The following is a 12,386-nucleotide window of genomic DNA, read 5'->3' as shown; positions in this document are numbered from 1 at the left end:
CATGTGGGCAGCGAACGACAGCTTTCTTGCATTTATTTGTTAAATTTAATAACACACAGGTGCAGCAAATTAGTACGATGCGAGAGTTAATCCCATAGCATTTTTTTTTTGAGCAAGGCGCCCCACAGGAGAGCAATATTATGTTGCGCGTGAACGTGTGTGTTTATAGAGAGGGTCGAGTGGGAGAGAGAAAGAGAGAGAGGGGGGTTCGATTACGTTTTTTTGGCCGGAGCGTAATGACATCAGGACGAGCTGAGTCTAGCGCAAAGCCGACCATTTATTTATTTATTCATTTATTTATTTGTTGATTTATGTATTTATTTGCCTATTTATTTATTTACTCATTTATTGTGAGGAGCTACGTTGCAAAATGCGTAGCAGATAGGGCGCAGGAGCGCGGTACTGAAAGGAGAGAGAGACGCACGTCAAGCCGCATTATTGCGAATTTTTTTATTTTGTTTGTCTGGACACCTGACATCATGAAATGGTGTCAAGTAAAGAATTTAATAAATAATTTAACATATGTAGCAGAAACGTGGAGGTTAACAAAGGAGCCCGAGAACAAGCTAAGGACCTTGCAAAGAGTCATAAAACGAAAAAGATCTTAGCCGTAACGTTAAAGGCTCATTCACACCGGCGACTTGAGGGGGTCGCGCGACCATTTGCGACTCGCAATCAAAAAGCGACCGAAGGCGACTGATGTTCACACCGGCAAGCCCGGCTGAGCGCGACCCGCAAGTCGCAATCCCGGAGATTATCGTTCTCAGCGAGAACTCTCGGAATCTACGCGGAACTTGAACGCGACGCGAGAGGAGGCCAGATGTAGACACATCAAAGATCACTTCCGGTGCGCCGCTGATTGGTTTATCCGTTTTGCGACCACGGTCGCGCGACTGAAAAATCGCGCAGAGAGCGACTGGCCCAAAATGGTCGCTTTTAAAGAAAGGCGACCGTTTGCGACCATTTGCGACTGGTCGCTTTGCGACCAACTTGGTCGCGCGACCACTGTCAGTCGCCGGTGTGAATGGGCCCTAAGAAACAGGAAGACTGCCGTGTGAATCAGGGACCAAACGAGGAAAGATGATATTCTAGTTGATATTTGAAAAAAAAAATGATGGAGCCTGGGAGGCCGTGTAATGCGTAGGATAGATAACAGGTGGACCATTATATCACAAGGGTTACAATGTGGGTTTGTTGGTGATGCATCTTCAAGGGGTGTGCGGTAGCGCGATTAAAAGACGGGACAGAAGAAAACACACAGGGACACACACAGCGCTGTGTGTGTCCCGGTGTGTCTTCTTTTGTCCCGTCTTTTAGTCGTGCCACCGTACACCCCTTGAAGGGCCATTAGAGTTAGAGAATCGTTGCCAGTGGCAGCAAAGCGCAGTCGAGTTCGGCAGGGAACTAGGTTAGATGATCGAATTTCGTAATTTGCAGGCGCAAGTTGGAATCAGATCGCGCAAGACGCAGGTGATTGGAGACCGTAGGGAGACCTGCAGCGTACGCAAAGATTAGGCTAGTAATGATGACCAGAATTGATAGAACAAAAATAAATGAATTGAATGCACGTGTATTCCCTTCTCTATAGCTCTCGCGGCGTGGTACGTGTGCTGTCAGGATTGGGGGCTCAATCCCATCGTCCGCGGTCCTTTGTCAGGATTGGAGTACGGCATGAATTCGGAGGTAGCTGGCCCATGCCGTCGTCCAACTTATTTACGCTGAGATCGTTGATGAAGTGAAGAACTGCTTCTCATCGAGAACGAGGAAAAAGGGTTTATTTACAGAAATTAAATCAGTCTAACATGACTGCTTGAGAAAAAGAGTATCAGTCCAACATGACTGCATGAGAGAAGTGACTCAGTCTAACATGACTGCTCAAGAGAAGTGTCCTCAGCATTCGCACCACCACAGTTTTTATACACTCGATGCGCCGGTCCTACGACGCGGCGACTGTTCGTTTACTCATCACCAACTCGCCGCTGCTCTGCAGACCAGTTTACGTACACAAAGGCAACCGCGCTCTGTACACAGAGGCAACCGCGCGGGGTGCCGTTCCGGGAAACTATCGGCGCCGATCGAGGGTCGCTCGTTGTTCCGTGCTTAGGCCGAAGCGTGAGACGCTCCAAAATACGTCGTCCCCACGGCAGCTTGTCCATGCGTGTCAAATCAGCTCCGCGTTGGGGAACTCCGGAATCATTGTTCACACACCGAACTAGTTCCGTCACAATGTCGAAGGGGCTGGAGTAAGGCGGCGGATTCCAGCGCAAAGGCCGCTTCTTTGAACGCCTCCCAGCTGCAGCGACGGAGAGGGAGAGGTGCGCGTCGTGTCGCCCTGTCGTAACTGTGTGGCAATCTTCTTTCACAGCTCGCCATTCTTGACAGCGCCTGAGATGAACCTAATAAGTATTTGTGCCGCTGGAGCAATGATTGTTTTCTTTCTTGCCGTTATGTGAACACGCTAATTTGGTCTCGGTAATTCTGTGCGGCAGGATGGAAGCTGGAAGGCGCGTGCTCAGGCTCTGCAGCCCACTTGCATACATAATCAACGAGTGTGCTGCCAGTGCCTGCACGATGCTTCTATCGAGAGTCATCCGCTTAACACCGAATAGTGTTGACTGTTATCCTCTGCTGTCAACAACCGGGATTGCCTGCATTTTCTCTGTTTTTTTTTCATTACGAGCTAGATTACAGGAAGGCTAGGATACATACCGGGTGTTCCTACGAAAATTTGAGGTAAGATTTAAAAGTAGCCGTTTTGCATTATAAGAACGGTTCCTTCGCAGAGGTGCCGCCAGTGACGGTGACCACGGTGTGACGCGTGATACGGGTTAGTTAATGGCTAATTAACAAAAATATATTATTTATCTTTTAAGCCTTTAGTTTTAGCGTCCTCATCCTAAATGGGAAGTCGAAGCGAGCTCTCCGTACAAGCCATATATGAACTTTTGGATCTGAAAAAATGCGAATAACCGCGAAACTGTCGCGCGACGAATTTCAGCGATCAGTCGGCGCGAAACCGAAACTGCGTTTGCGCACATGAGTTTTGTGTCTTCTTTCTTATTTTTTCGCCTCAGTGCTCCCTTCAGTTGATAGTCGGCGTTCGTGTTGTCCACTTCTCTACTCTTATGTCCTGTCTGCACGCCTCACCCCTTTTCTTTTGCATAATAAATCCTTACCAACTATAGCTCATCTTTCTGTCGTTCGAAACTGGGAAGCTGCGGCGAGCGCAAAGCCGCGCCCCTCCAGGCAACGTTGTGCTTACGTCATCCAGCAGTGAGCGGTCTGCAGCGCGCTGGCTTCTCGCTACCGCGGTGAGCTCTCAGTTCTCAGGAAACTGTCCCGAAGCACATGGCTTATAGGCGAGGAGCATGTTTGTAAACACAAGCGTCGTATACTGGCGAAGAGAGCAGGCGTTTATCTGTTGACGCTTTCCTTGTTCATGGTTCACCGCTCTGAATAGCAATCTTTGCGAATTAACTCTCGAAAGCTTGATTACATCTATGACCCTCGGCGAGGAAATTCGTACCGATAGAGCTCGTCTTTTTTTTCATTATCATTCTTAAATTAGACCACCCGGCGTGTTTTTAACAGAAATTCAGGTCGTGCAAGTGTGCGGTTGCTGCATACTGACACCAATTTGTCGTTTGCGTTTCCTTCTTTCCTAATTTTGTGACCGTTTTTTGTATATCTAATATAATAATGAATGTATGCCAGGAATACGAGCTAAGTGTATAAAAAGAAAATAACCGATATTTTATCTATCGGTTTAGAATACGACGAAAAAGAAAGAGAGAGAGAGAGAAAAATTGGAGGACGCTTAAGCTTCGCCTTCAAGAGTGGAACGCGACAGCGTTCCCGTCGACCCGCCAAGGGGTGTAAGACAATGGGCTACAGGGCAGCCATCACTTACGAGGCGTCCGGCATCGGACGCGGTGAGCGTCGAGCCATATGGTCGAGCAACGCGGCGTTCGGCGCAGCAACGAAACGTGCGCCTGAGCAAGCGGAACGAACCAAAGAACTCGGTATCTCGGAGGGGGAAATGATGCACGCCAGCCAAACGTCGTGATCGGCACGGGCAGAGAGATAGACAGATAGTGATCTAAAGAAAGGAAGGACGCTTGATTCTGCTGAGGGAGCAAGGCGAAGCGTTGTCAGGGGAGAGAGAGTCCGGGCAACGACTCCCCTCGCACCGGTCCTTCCACGGCTCCAATGCGCGCGTGGCGCGCCATCTGTCGAGGCAGCGCCCTACATGGAGAGGAGCGGGTCTTCTGTGTTTGCCGCAAGATGGCTCTGCGTGTGCGGAAAGCGCAGAAGAAATGCAGCGGAAACGCACTTCGCTACTCTTGTAATTGCGACTTCTGTAAGTTACATGGTCATAATTACCGATATACACTGCAGTATAACGTTCCACGGCTCGTTTCGAAGGCAACACCGCATTCACTAGAGGCGCGTTTGTACCGCTTTGAAGCATCGAACTCGTGGCCGAGTGGTAGCGTCTCCGTCTCACACTCCGGAGACCCTGGTTCGATTCCCACCCAGCCCATCTTGGAAGTTGCTTTTTATTTATGAAGTGCCTGCCGTGATTTATCGCTCACGGTCAACGCCGCGGACGCCGACACCGACGCCGACACCCGACGCCGACGACACCGGCTTTTCTGCGACACGAGCTCCTTAACGCTATCGCGTTAAAATGAATGTGGTAACGCGAATTAAGAAGGACGTGGCAAAGATATCATAAGCATTGTTCTTCTTCAGTCCAACTCATCGTGTCCTACGGCTTCTTCCTCGTCAAATATGTGCATGCTATGAAACAAAGATGGAATGAACAAATCAAGAACGTTCGCCGAACCTTTCACGTGCCTTATCGTTGCCTCCACTTCACTGTCCTGGAGAGGAAACGTTGCGACCGCAGATGTCTGTATAGTACCGTGCAGTGGCGTGCGCACCGCTGTGCCGGGTGAGGCAGGTATTTGAGAACAAAGTTGCGCCCGCACGCAAACAGACACAGATGCTGGATACAGATAATTTATGACTATTTAACGTTGTGTACAGGTGGCCATGCGTGCAATGAATGTTATCATTCAATGAAACCACCGAGAGCAGCAATCACTGACTCCGCACGCTGCCGAAACCGACCGCAGGCTGTGATGAGGTGTGTCTTTGGAACATTCGCCATTGCATCAACAATAGCTCCCCTGAGAGCCTCAATGGTGTTGTGTGGGTGCCTATTGAACTCCCTCTCAACTACGCCCCATACGTAGCAGTCCATTGGGTTGAGATCTGGGGAGCTGGAAGGCCACGTGTTTGGAGTAACTTGGTCGCGGAGGTTTTCTGCCATCCATTCTTGCGTGGTATGGGCTGTGCGGCATAGTGCAGAGTCTTGCTGGAAAACATGCGGCCTCTCTCGTGCTACAGCGGCAATCCAGGGCTTCATAACCGTCTTCAATACCTCAGTGTCAGCAACAGCGTTAACTCTGGCACCTTGGAGAAAAAAAAAATCTGGAGGCATCACGTCTCCTTCGCTGCTCACGACACACAGGACCATCACTGATGCTGAAAATCTTGTGCGCATGACAGCTGGAACATCCTCGGGGCTTTTGCACAGCCACCGATTATTTTTACGGTTCAGCTTCTGGTCCTGTACGAAGTTTTTTTCATCGGATAAAAACCACAACATTCAATGCTCTTCTGGGTATTTCAGTTTGGTCGGGAGACGCTTAGCTCTCGTCAGGCGGTTCTTTGTTTTCTCAGACAGGAACTGTCCTCGCCGCATAGGATAAGGCTTGTAGCGAAGGTCCTCATAAATCACACATCTGACAGCGGCCTCGTCAACCTCCACCTCGTTGGTGAGGGCTCTTATCGACTTGCCAGGGTTTTCATCAATGATACTTTGGACGCGGCTAATGAATTCTGGTATTCTAAGAGTGGCATAACGCTGACAATGTCGCTTCCTTTGTGAAACAACGTCCACAACATCCTTGACAGCCTCCAGTTTTCGAACTTTGAACACGAATGATCGGGCAACCTTCAAGAATGTTTTGATCTCTCAGTCAGGGTGTCCTGCAGCCAAGGACACGATAACTGCATGCCTCTTCATTTTCTGAGTCAGCTGAAGTTCTGCCATGGTTACTGCTGTGTCTTCAAGTACGCAGGAGCCTACTTGCCAGAACACATGTTTATTGCAACTTGCAATACAACGGAAAAGAACCACAAGGCACTTACATGGCCGTCTTATATAGCTATACAGAGCTACTAATCAGTGACGTCACACACACACACACACACACACACACACACACACACACACACACAAAAAAAAACACACACACACACACAAAACACACACACACACATACACACACACACACACACAAACACACACACACACTCACACACACACAGGCACGTGCGCTCTATCTAAGATACGAAAATTCAAGGCTTCAGTGATGTCAGAGTGCCACTACAGGTTCTATCTAAGAGGTGATGACACAACAGTTACCTGCAGCAAAAAAGTATTTGCAGCTATTATGTACCTAGAGGATGGGGGTCACAAAATGTGTGTTCTCAAATACCTGCCGCACCCTGTATAGTGCCGTCCTCGTGCTTTTTTTTCATTGACCTGGTACTCTAGCACCCCCTCTATTGCACGCATTTACTGCATGGAGTCCAAGCCTCCAGTGGTTATCGAGAAAGAAAAGGGCTGCTGGGGACGGGGAGCGTTTCCGCGGGTATATATATATACGCGGTCGGGGGAGTGCGGGGGACAATTTATGGATAGGCGTGGATGGAGGGCCCGCGGCGTTCCGCATGTATTACAAACCCGATGTCGTCGAAGACCGCGGGTGTTCTAGCGTCGGCTCCTCCTCGTGTTACGTCTTGTGGATCGAGCACTAAGCGCTCGCCGATGCTTCGTTTGATGGAGGAAAGCAACGAGCACCGCCCCCTCGGTCTCCTGCCGGGGCACAGCGGTTGTTGTTGTTTACTCGCTCGCGCGAGAAGCTTGTCCGCTGGGCGTTCGCTGCTGTCCGGTTTATCCGCGATGTCTATAGCTCTCCGGTGTTGTCGTTCCTGTGGCAGAATATTAAACGGTGGAGCTTTAATGTCCCGAACGCTCACTGATGACTATAAAGGTCGCGCCGCAGTAGGGAGATGTCGATTCAGCCTGAATTCCAATACCTCTTAACTCCTTCACAGAATGCTGTGTTGGTTTTGTCTTGAGCTCACCAGCAACCTTTATATAAGGTAAAAGAGTTAAATGCACAAATAGCGTTCTATTTCTACCTAACTCTATTCTTAGCTGTCTAATCGCCTCTAAAAATCGTTGTGACTCGATATCACCAACCGTTCCGCCAATCTCAACAATCGCAACATCTACATCATCTGCAATCCCTACAAATACGTCTCTTGATCTCATCAGTGATATATATAACTTTGTCCCCCTGTGATTTAGCAACACGGAAAGCTGGGCGAGTCGGTATATATAGTTGCGCATTTTGAACCGTTACCTAAAAAGACGGAGCACGCGCGAAGGAAACACACGCGATCGCCACACTTGCGACTAGATATTTATTGGAAAATTGAGCTAACATAAAAAAAATCCTGGCTCTCGCGTAATCGAGAGTAGACGTAAACATGAAATGGCTACCGGCAAAGCCGATTGGTTGGAGATGATACTAGCCACATTCTCAAACATTCTTGAAATGGGGGTCGTGCATGTTCACAACGGCACACCGCACCACGTCATACTGTGTACTGATCCATATGGACGCAGTAGTTTCCCGTCACAGACAGAACCTCAATGCAAGTCTCGTCTCAGTCAAGCAACGTTCGCGGCGCGCCAGACGCGCTGCGGAACTCACGGACCGCTGGCGTTGAAAAGAGCACTCAACGCCAAAAGACGACAATCAAGTGTGTAGTGCACTGTATCTGCCGTTTGAACGTCGCTATTGGAAATGACAAATAAAACTTCAGCGTGCTTAGAAGTTACAGCTTGAGTCATATTGTGAAAAAACATTAGGGAAAACTCGGAAGCAGTATTATTTGTAAGTTGTTTGGGAAGTTAACTAGCGTATGTAATGCGGTCTCGTCTGGTTGTCCGGATGATCTCGTTTTGTTCTCGCAATTTGCCCGGACGCTCTCGTTTGGGTGCCCGGATAACGGCTCTGGCTTTTGGCTCAAGGTCACTGGAAGGTTGCCGACAACGGGAACTAAAACTACTTCATGCTTGAAAGCAGAAGCATACGCGCACGCGCAGTACAACCTAAAAGAAATTGTCACGTTATTTAAACAAACAAAGAGATAGAGCGTCCACACTAGCCCGAGCGGCGTCATTCGCGACGGAGGTATCCGAAATTTCAGTTGGGTTTAGGCAACGCCTCCTAGTTAGCACAAGGCCTGTGCACTTCAATCCGTGACGTCATGCTACCTAGCCCGACTGCCACAGAATCCAATGGGGTTGCTCTCGAGTATAGTCGCAGTGATTTTGACGTCGCCACTCTCGTCACACTGGGTTCCGCCTTGAAAACCGGTCCAAGTTGCATGACGTCATAAAGCAAAGAGAAGAGGTCTGTCAAGGAGGCGTTGGGTTAAGTGTATACGGAGAGCTGAGTCACGCACGCCTCTCATGTTTCGCCGATAAGATATGCCTCCGCTAACTTCCTTGCTCGAACGTCGCGATGACGATACGTCACCGTGGTTTCAGTGGAGAGCGGCTGGCGTGAACGCTGCCCACGATGATTCACAACGCGGGAACACGGAGGTTCCACTAAGTGGAACATATGTGCAAAGACGTTCCACTGATTTCATGTAACCGATATGCAACGAGATTGAGAGCGTATGTTGCAGCCGGCCGAACTCGACGTCGAGGCAGCCGCGTATTGAGCGCCACCTGTTTTGCGAAACATGCAACAAGCGAAGCACTGCTTCACCGTCCACGGACGCTCGGCGCTTGCGTTGTGCCGCAGATCGAGCACGAGGTCGCGGGAGCGAATACCGGCTGCGTATATATATATATATATATATATATATATATATATATATATATATATATAGCGGGCACATGCCGCAGGCAACGCAATGGTAATGTATACCCTGGTGTGCCACGATTTGAGTGAGATGCAAATAACCGTGGTAATCGAAAGTAATTCAGAACGCCTTTCTATGCAGTGTGAAGACGGAACGCTAAACCCTTAATGGACCAAATAAGTTTTCTCACTCTCTATGCAGTGTTCCTCGCACGCATACCCGCCACGTTGCCTTGGCTGCTGTGGCGTTGCGCTGCGAAGCACGAGGTCGCGAGTTCGACTCCGCGAGTCGCACTTGTGAAATGCTAAAACGCTCGTATATATATTGAGAAATCCCGTTCGGTCTAAATTGAGCCGGAATCCCTCACTACGGAGTGCCTCATAATGTGTGTGTGTGTGGGATGGGGGTTCTTACGCGTAAGACCCCTGAATTTATTTATTTATTTATTTATTTATTTATTTATTTATTTATTTATTTATTTATTTATTTATTTATTTAATAGATCGCACTTGGAACTGGGTTCGTTAAACGCCTTCAGCTCTTGTTGCTGCGCGCTTCATGAAAAGTTCAATTCACATAGCCGTTTACAGCCAATAAAGATAAGCGACCTGCTTCAGCGGTGTGCCGGAAACCGTGAGATAAAGCTGAACATACTAAAAAAAAGGTATTGACAGCCAGATGTATACAGTGCTGCCTTAACCGTTTAATGACGGACCGTAAGTTTTCAGAGGGAGTGCTTTAGTTCATTCACGACGCAGAGGTGGGCGTCTATTGTCAGATTTTGTTTTGTGATTTTGACTTGCGTCAAATCCTGCGAATGAAAAACAAACAAAAAAGAAAACAAGAGACGTTATTGATAATTTTTTTTTATTTTCGCGATAAGGACATTTGCGGTCAGTAAAGAAAAGCTTTTTTTTTCTTTTATGAAGGCAAATGAGGATACAGTTTGCTTGTTTTTTACTTTATTTTTCTTTATTTCCTACTTGCCCTTTTCTTTCGAAGGCGCTCAATATACTTACGTTGCCGCCACTACATAATACATATATTCATATAATGAAAATACACATCTAAAAATCTAATAATACATATATTCTGAGAAGCGTTCGGTGTTGCACACGCCTTCCCCTGCGGCAGCGCCACCTTTCGCGCAGGCTTAGCAGTGCCTTGGCTGTAGAAGTGTAGACGGCGCGTTAGCTCTTGTAGCGAGCTGCAAAAAAAAAAACACAAAATGTTATACCCTGTGCTAGAAAAGGTTCTCCTAATCCGCGCGGCCCGTTAGGGCCCCTCGCCAGGCCCCGTGGCAAATTTTGGTTATACGCTGTAAGCTGTTACGGGTCCTCCAGGGAGCGCGTTCTGCCGCAAAAATTTTTCAAATCGGCTCATTAATAGCCGAGTTAGAAACATTTCATTGCCGCGAATCCACAATTCCAGGAGGCGAGCCAAGCCAAGACTGCCAAGCGAGACACTCTCTCCACTCGCCCCGTCTAGCCTCCGCAAGCAAAATTCAGTCCCCGAGTTCTCTTACACCGGACTTCGAGGATCGCGTGACGCAGACGTCACAGGCCCCGCCTTCATTTTTTTTTTCTTCTCGCTTTTTTTTTTGCGGCGCGGCGCACTTCCGCTGACGGCGTCGCGCGCGAGCTTTAGCGATTGTCTCGTTTCGCGCAGCGGACGATTTTTGGGCGCTGTGCACGTGGAAACTCGTCTAGCGGTATATGTCAGCGCTACACGATTACTGAGGCAGACACGATACGAATACCGAGGCAGCAGACACTAGCGAATCACAGAGCATGATCCCGCGCTGGAGCACGCTAGGAAATGGCATAGTTTCGGTGTCCGCGCTCGCGAATGCAGACGAAACAGGCAGACGAAACGGAAGTACATCTCTCTTGCTGCGGTGCGAAGTAAAAAAAAAAAGAACGCAGACATTCGGTTTGCAAGTTTTATTATTTCTCTAAGCTTTTAATTCGTCTATTCAAGCAACATATTACACAAATAACAGACGTTGTCTAGAATTATTCTCGAAGGTACGTGTCACCAGTAGCGACGTCACAGTGCAGACACCTGTACGTAGGCGCTCTAGCACGTGTACGTCATCCTGCGGCTTGGAGCGCGGTGGCCGCGAGGAGAATTGGGGAAACGGCGTTCGGTTTGAAATTTTACATCTTTCCGCGGCGCGTAGCGATGTAATACTTTGCAGACGGGATTGCTATCGCGCAACGTATGCTCTGCGCTTGTCAGTTCAAAATGGGCAGACCTGGTGAGGGGCGCTTTAAGCTTCTTTCTTGTGCCTCCCTTCACAATTTTCATGCGTTCTTTCTTTCTTTCTTTCTTTCTTTCTTTCTTTCTTTCTTTCTTTCTTTCTTTCTTTCTTTCTTTCTTTCTTTCTTTCTTTCGTTCTCTTTTTACTCGTTTGCTGACATTCTTCGTAGCGGCAGTACGTACCACGGTAACGGCACCACTATCGATCGCGGGCCCTGCTATGTGAACAGAACGTCCAATTATATCGCCGAGACGACGCGAGCAGCGTATGAAAAACTTTTTCGACAATATCTGCGCAGAATCGAGCATAGGTTCTTTTCGTGAATGTGGACATGATTTGCAAGTCTTGCAAGAAAAATGAAGAAAGGTTTTCGGAGGTTGCTTTCAGCTCGCTTGGGTGTCGAGGCACGTTATGTCTCTTCTCTGTTTCTCTCGAGAGGAAAGGAACTGGGAAGGAAATGCTTAAATCTTCTACGTGTGCGCGCGTGTGTGTGCGCGCGCGCGCGTTATCTAGTCGGATCGGATTTTCGACGACTGATGACTTTGCTACATGTCTCTCTCAAATTCTTTGCCTCAGTATATCGCGAAATGAAAACATATAGAGCTGCGCTCATATTTTTCATTAGGGAGTATCGTTTAATCGTCGGGGTCTTTTTCTATCAGCTTTGGCTGTATAGTTAGCTGGGACACCCTAGTATAGCAAAACCCATGCATACACTCCAGCTTGTCCAAGAAAACGTTCTTCTGGAAGCAAAACTGCACTGTGGCGCCGATTTTTGTGCCCTCGCATTGCATAGAGGCCTGAAGCCGAGATTCATCGAAGCTCTTTCATTGAAAAGAAATGCAACAACGATGTCCGAGCTCCAATTTGCAGTGCCAGGAGTACTGACCCGTGTCTTCTCTGCTGTTCGGTCTTCTGCTAGGCTGCTTCACTTGTTTACGTTGCCGGTTCGTTTCCGAGTTCGTTCAGGCGACAAAAAGGCGGTTACTGGGAGACATGCCACCGCCGTGGTAGATTGCGCTCGGCTGTAGCTTGCCGTTCTTTTGTTATACGCGGGTTTGTTGCCAACAGCGCGGTGACGCTGGATACGGATCTTAGG

The 12,386-nt window shown here is 48.4% G+C and overlaps 1 protein-coding gene across 3 annotated transcripts in view; it reads left to right on the top strand.

Annotated features, from left to right (window-relative positions):
• LOC135899632 (protein dispatched homolog 1-like) overlaps window positions 1–12,386 on the top strand; it is a 500,922-nt gene that overhangs the window by 90,209 nt on the left and 398,327 nt on the right. The gene's annotated exons all lie outside the window — the stretch shown is intronic.

Source organism: Dermacentor albipictus, chromosome 10, assembly GCF_038994185.2.
Source record: "Dermacentor albipictus isolate Rhodes 1998 colony chromosome 10, USDA_Dalb.pri_finalv2, whole genome shotgun sequence".
NCBI classification, from domain to species: Eukaryota; Metazoa; Arthropoda; class Arachnida; order Ixodida; family Ixodidae; genus Dermacentor; species Dermacentor albipictus.
The sequence above is the reverse complement of the archived record's forward strand: the minus strand, read 5'-3'. Positions and strand labels throughout refer to the sequence as shown.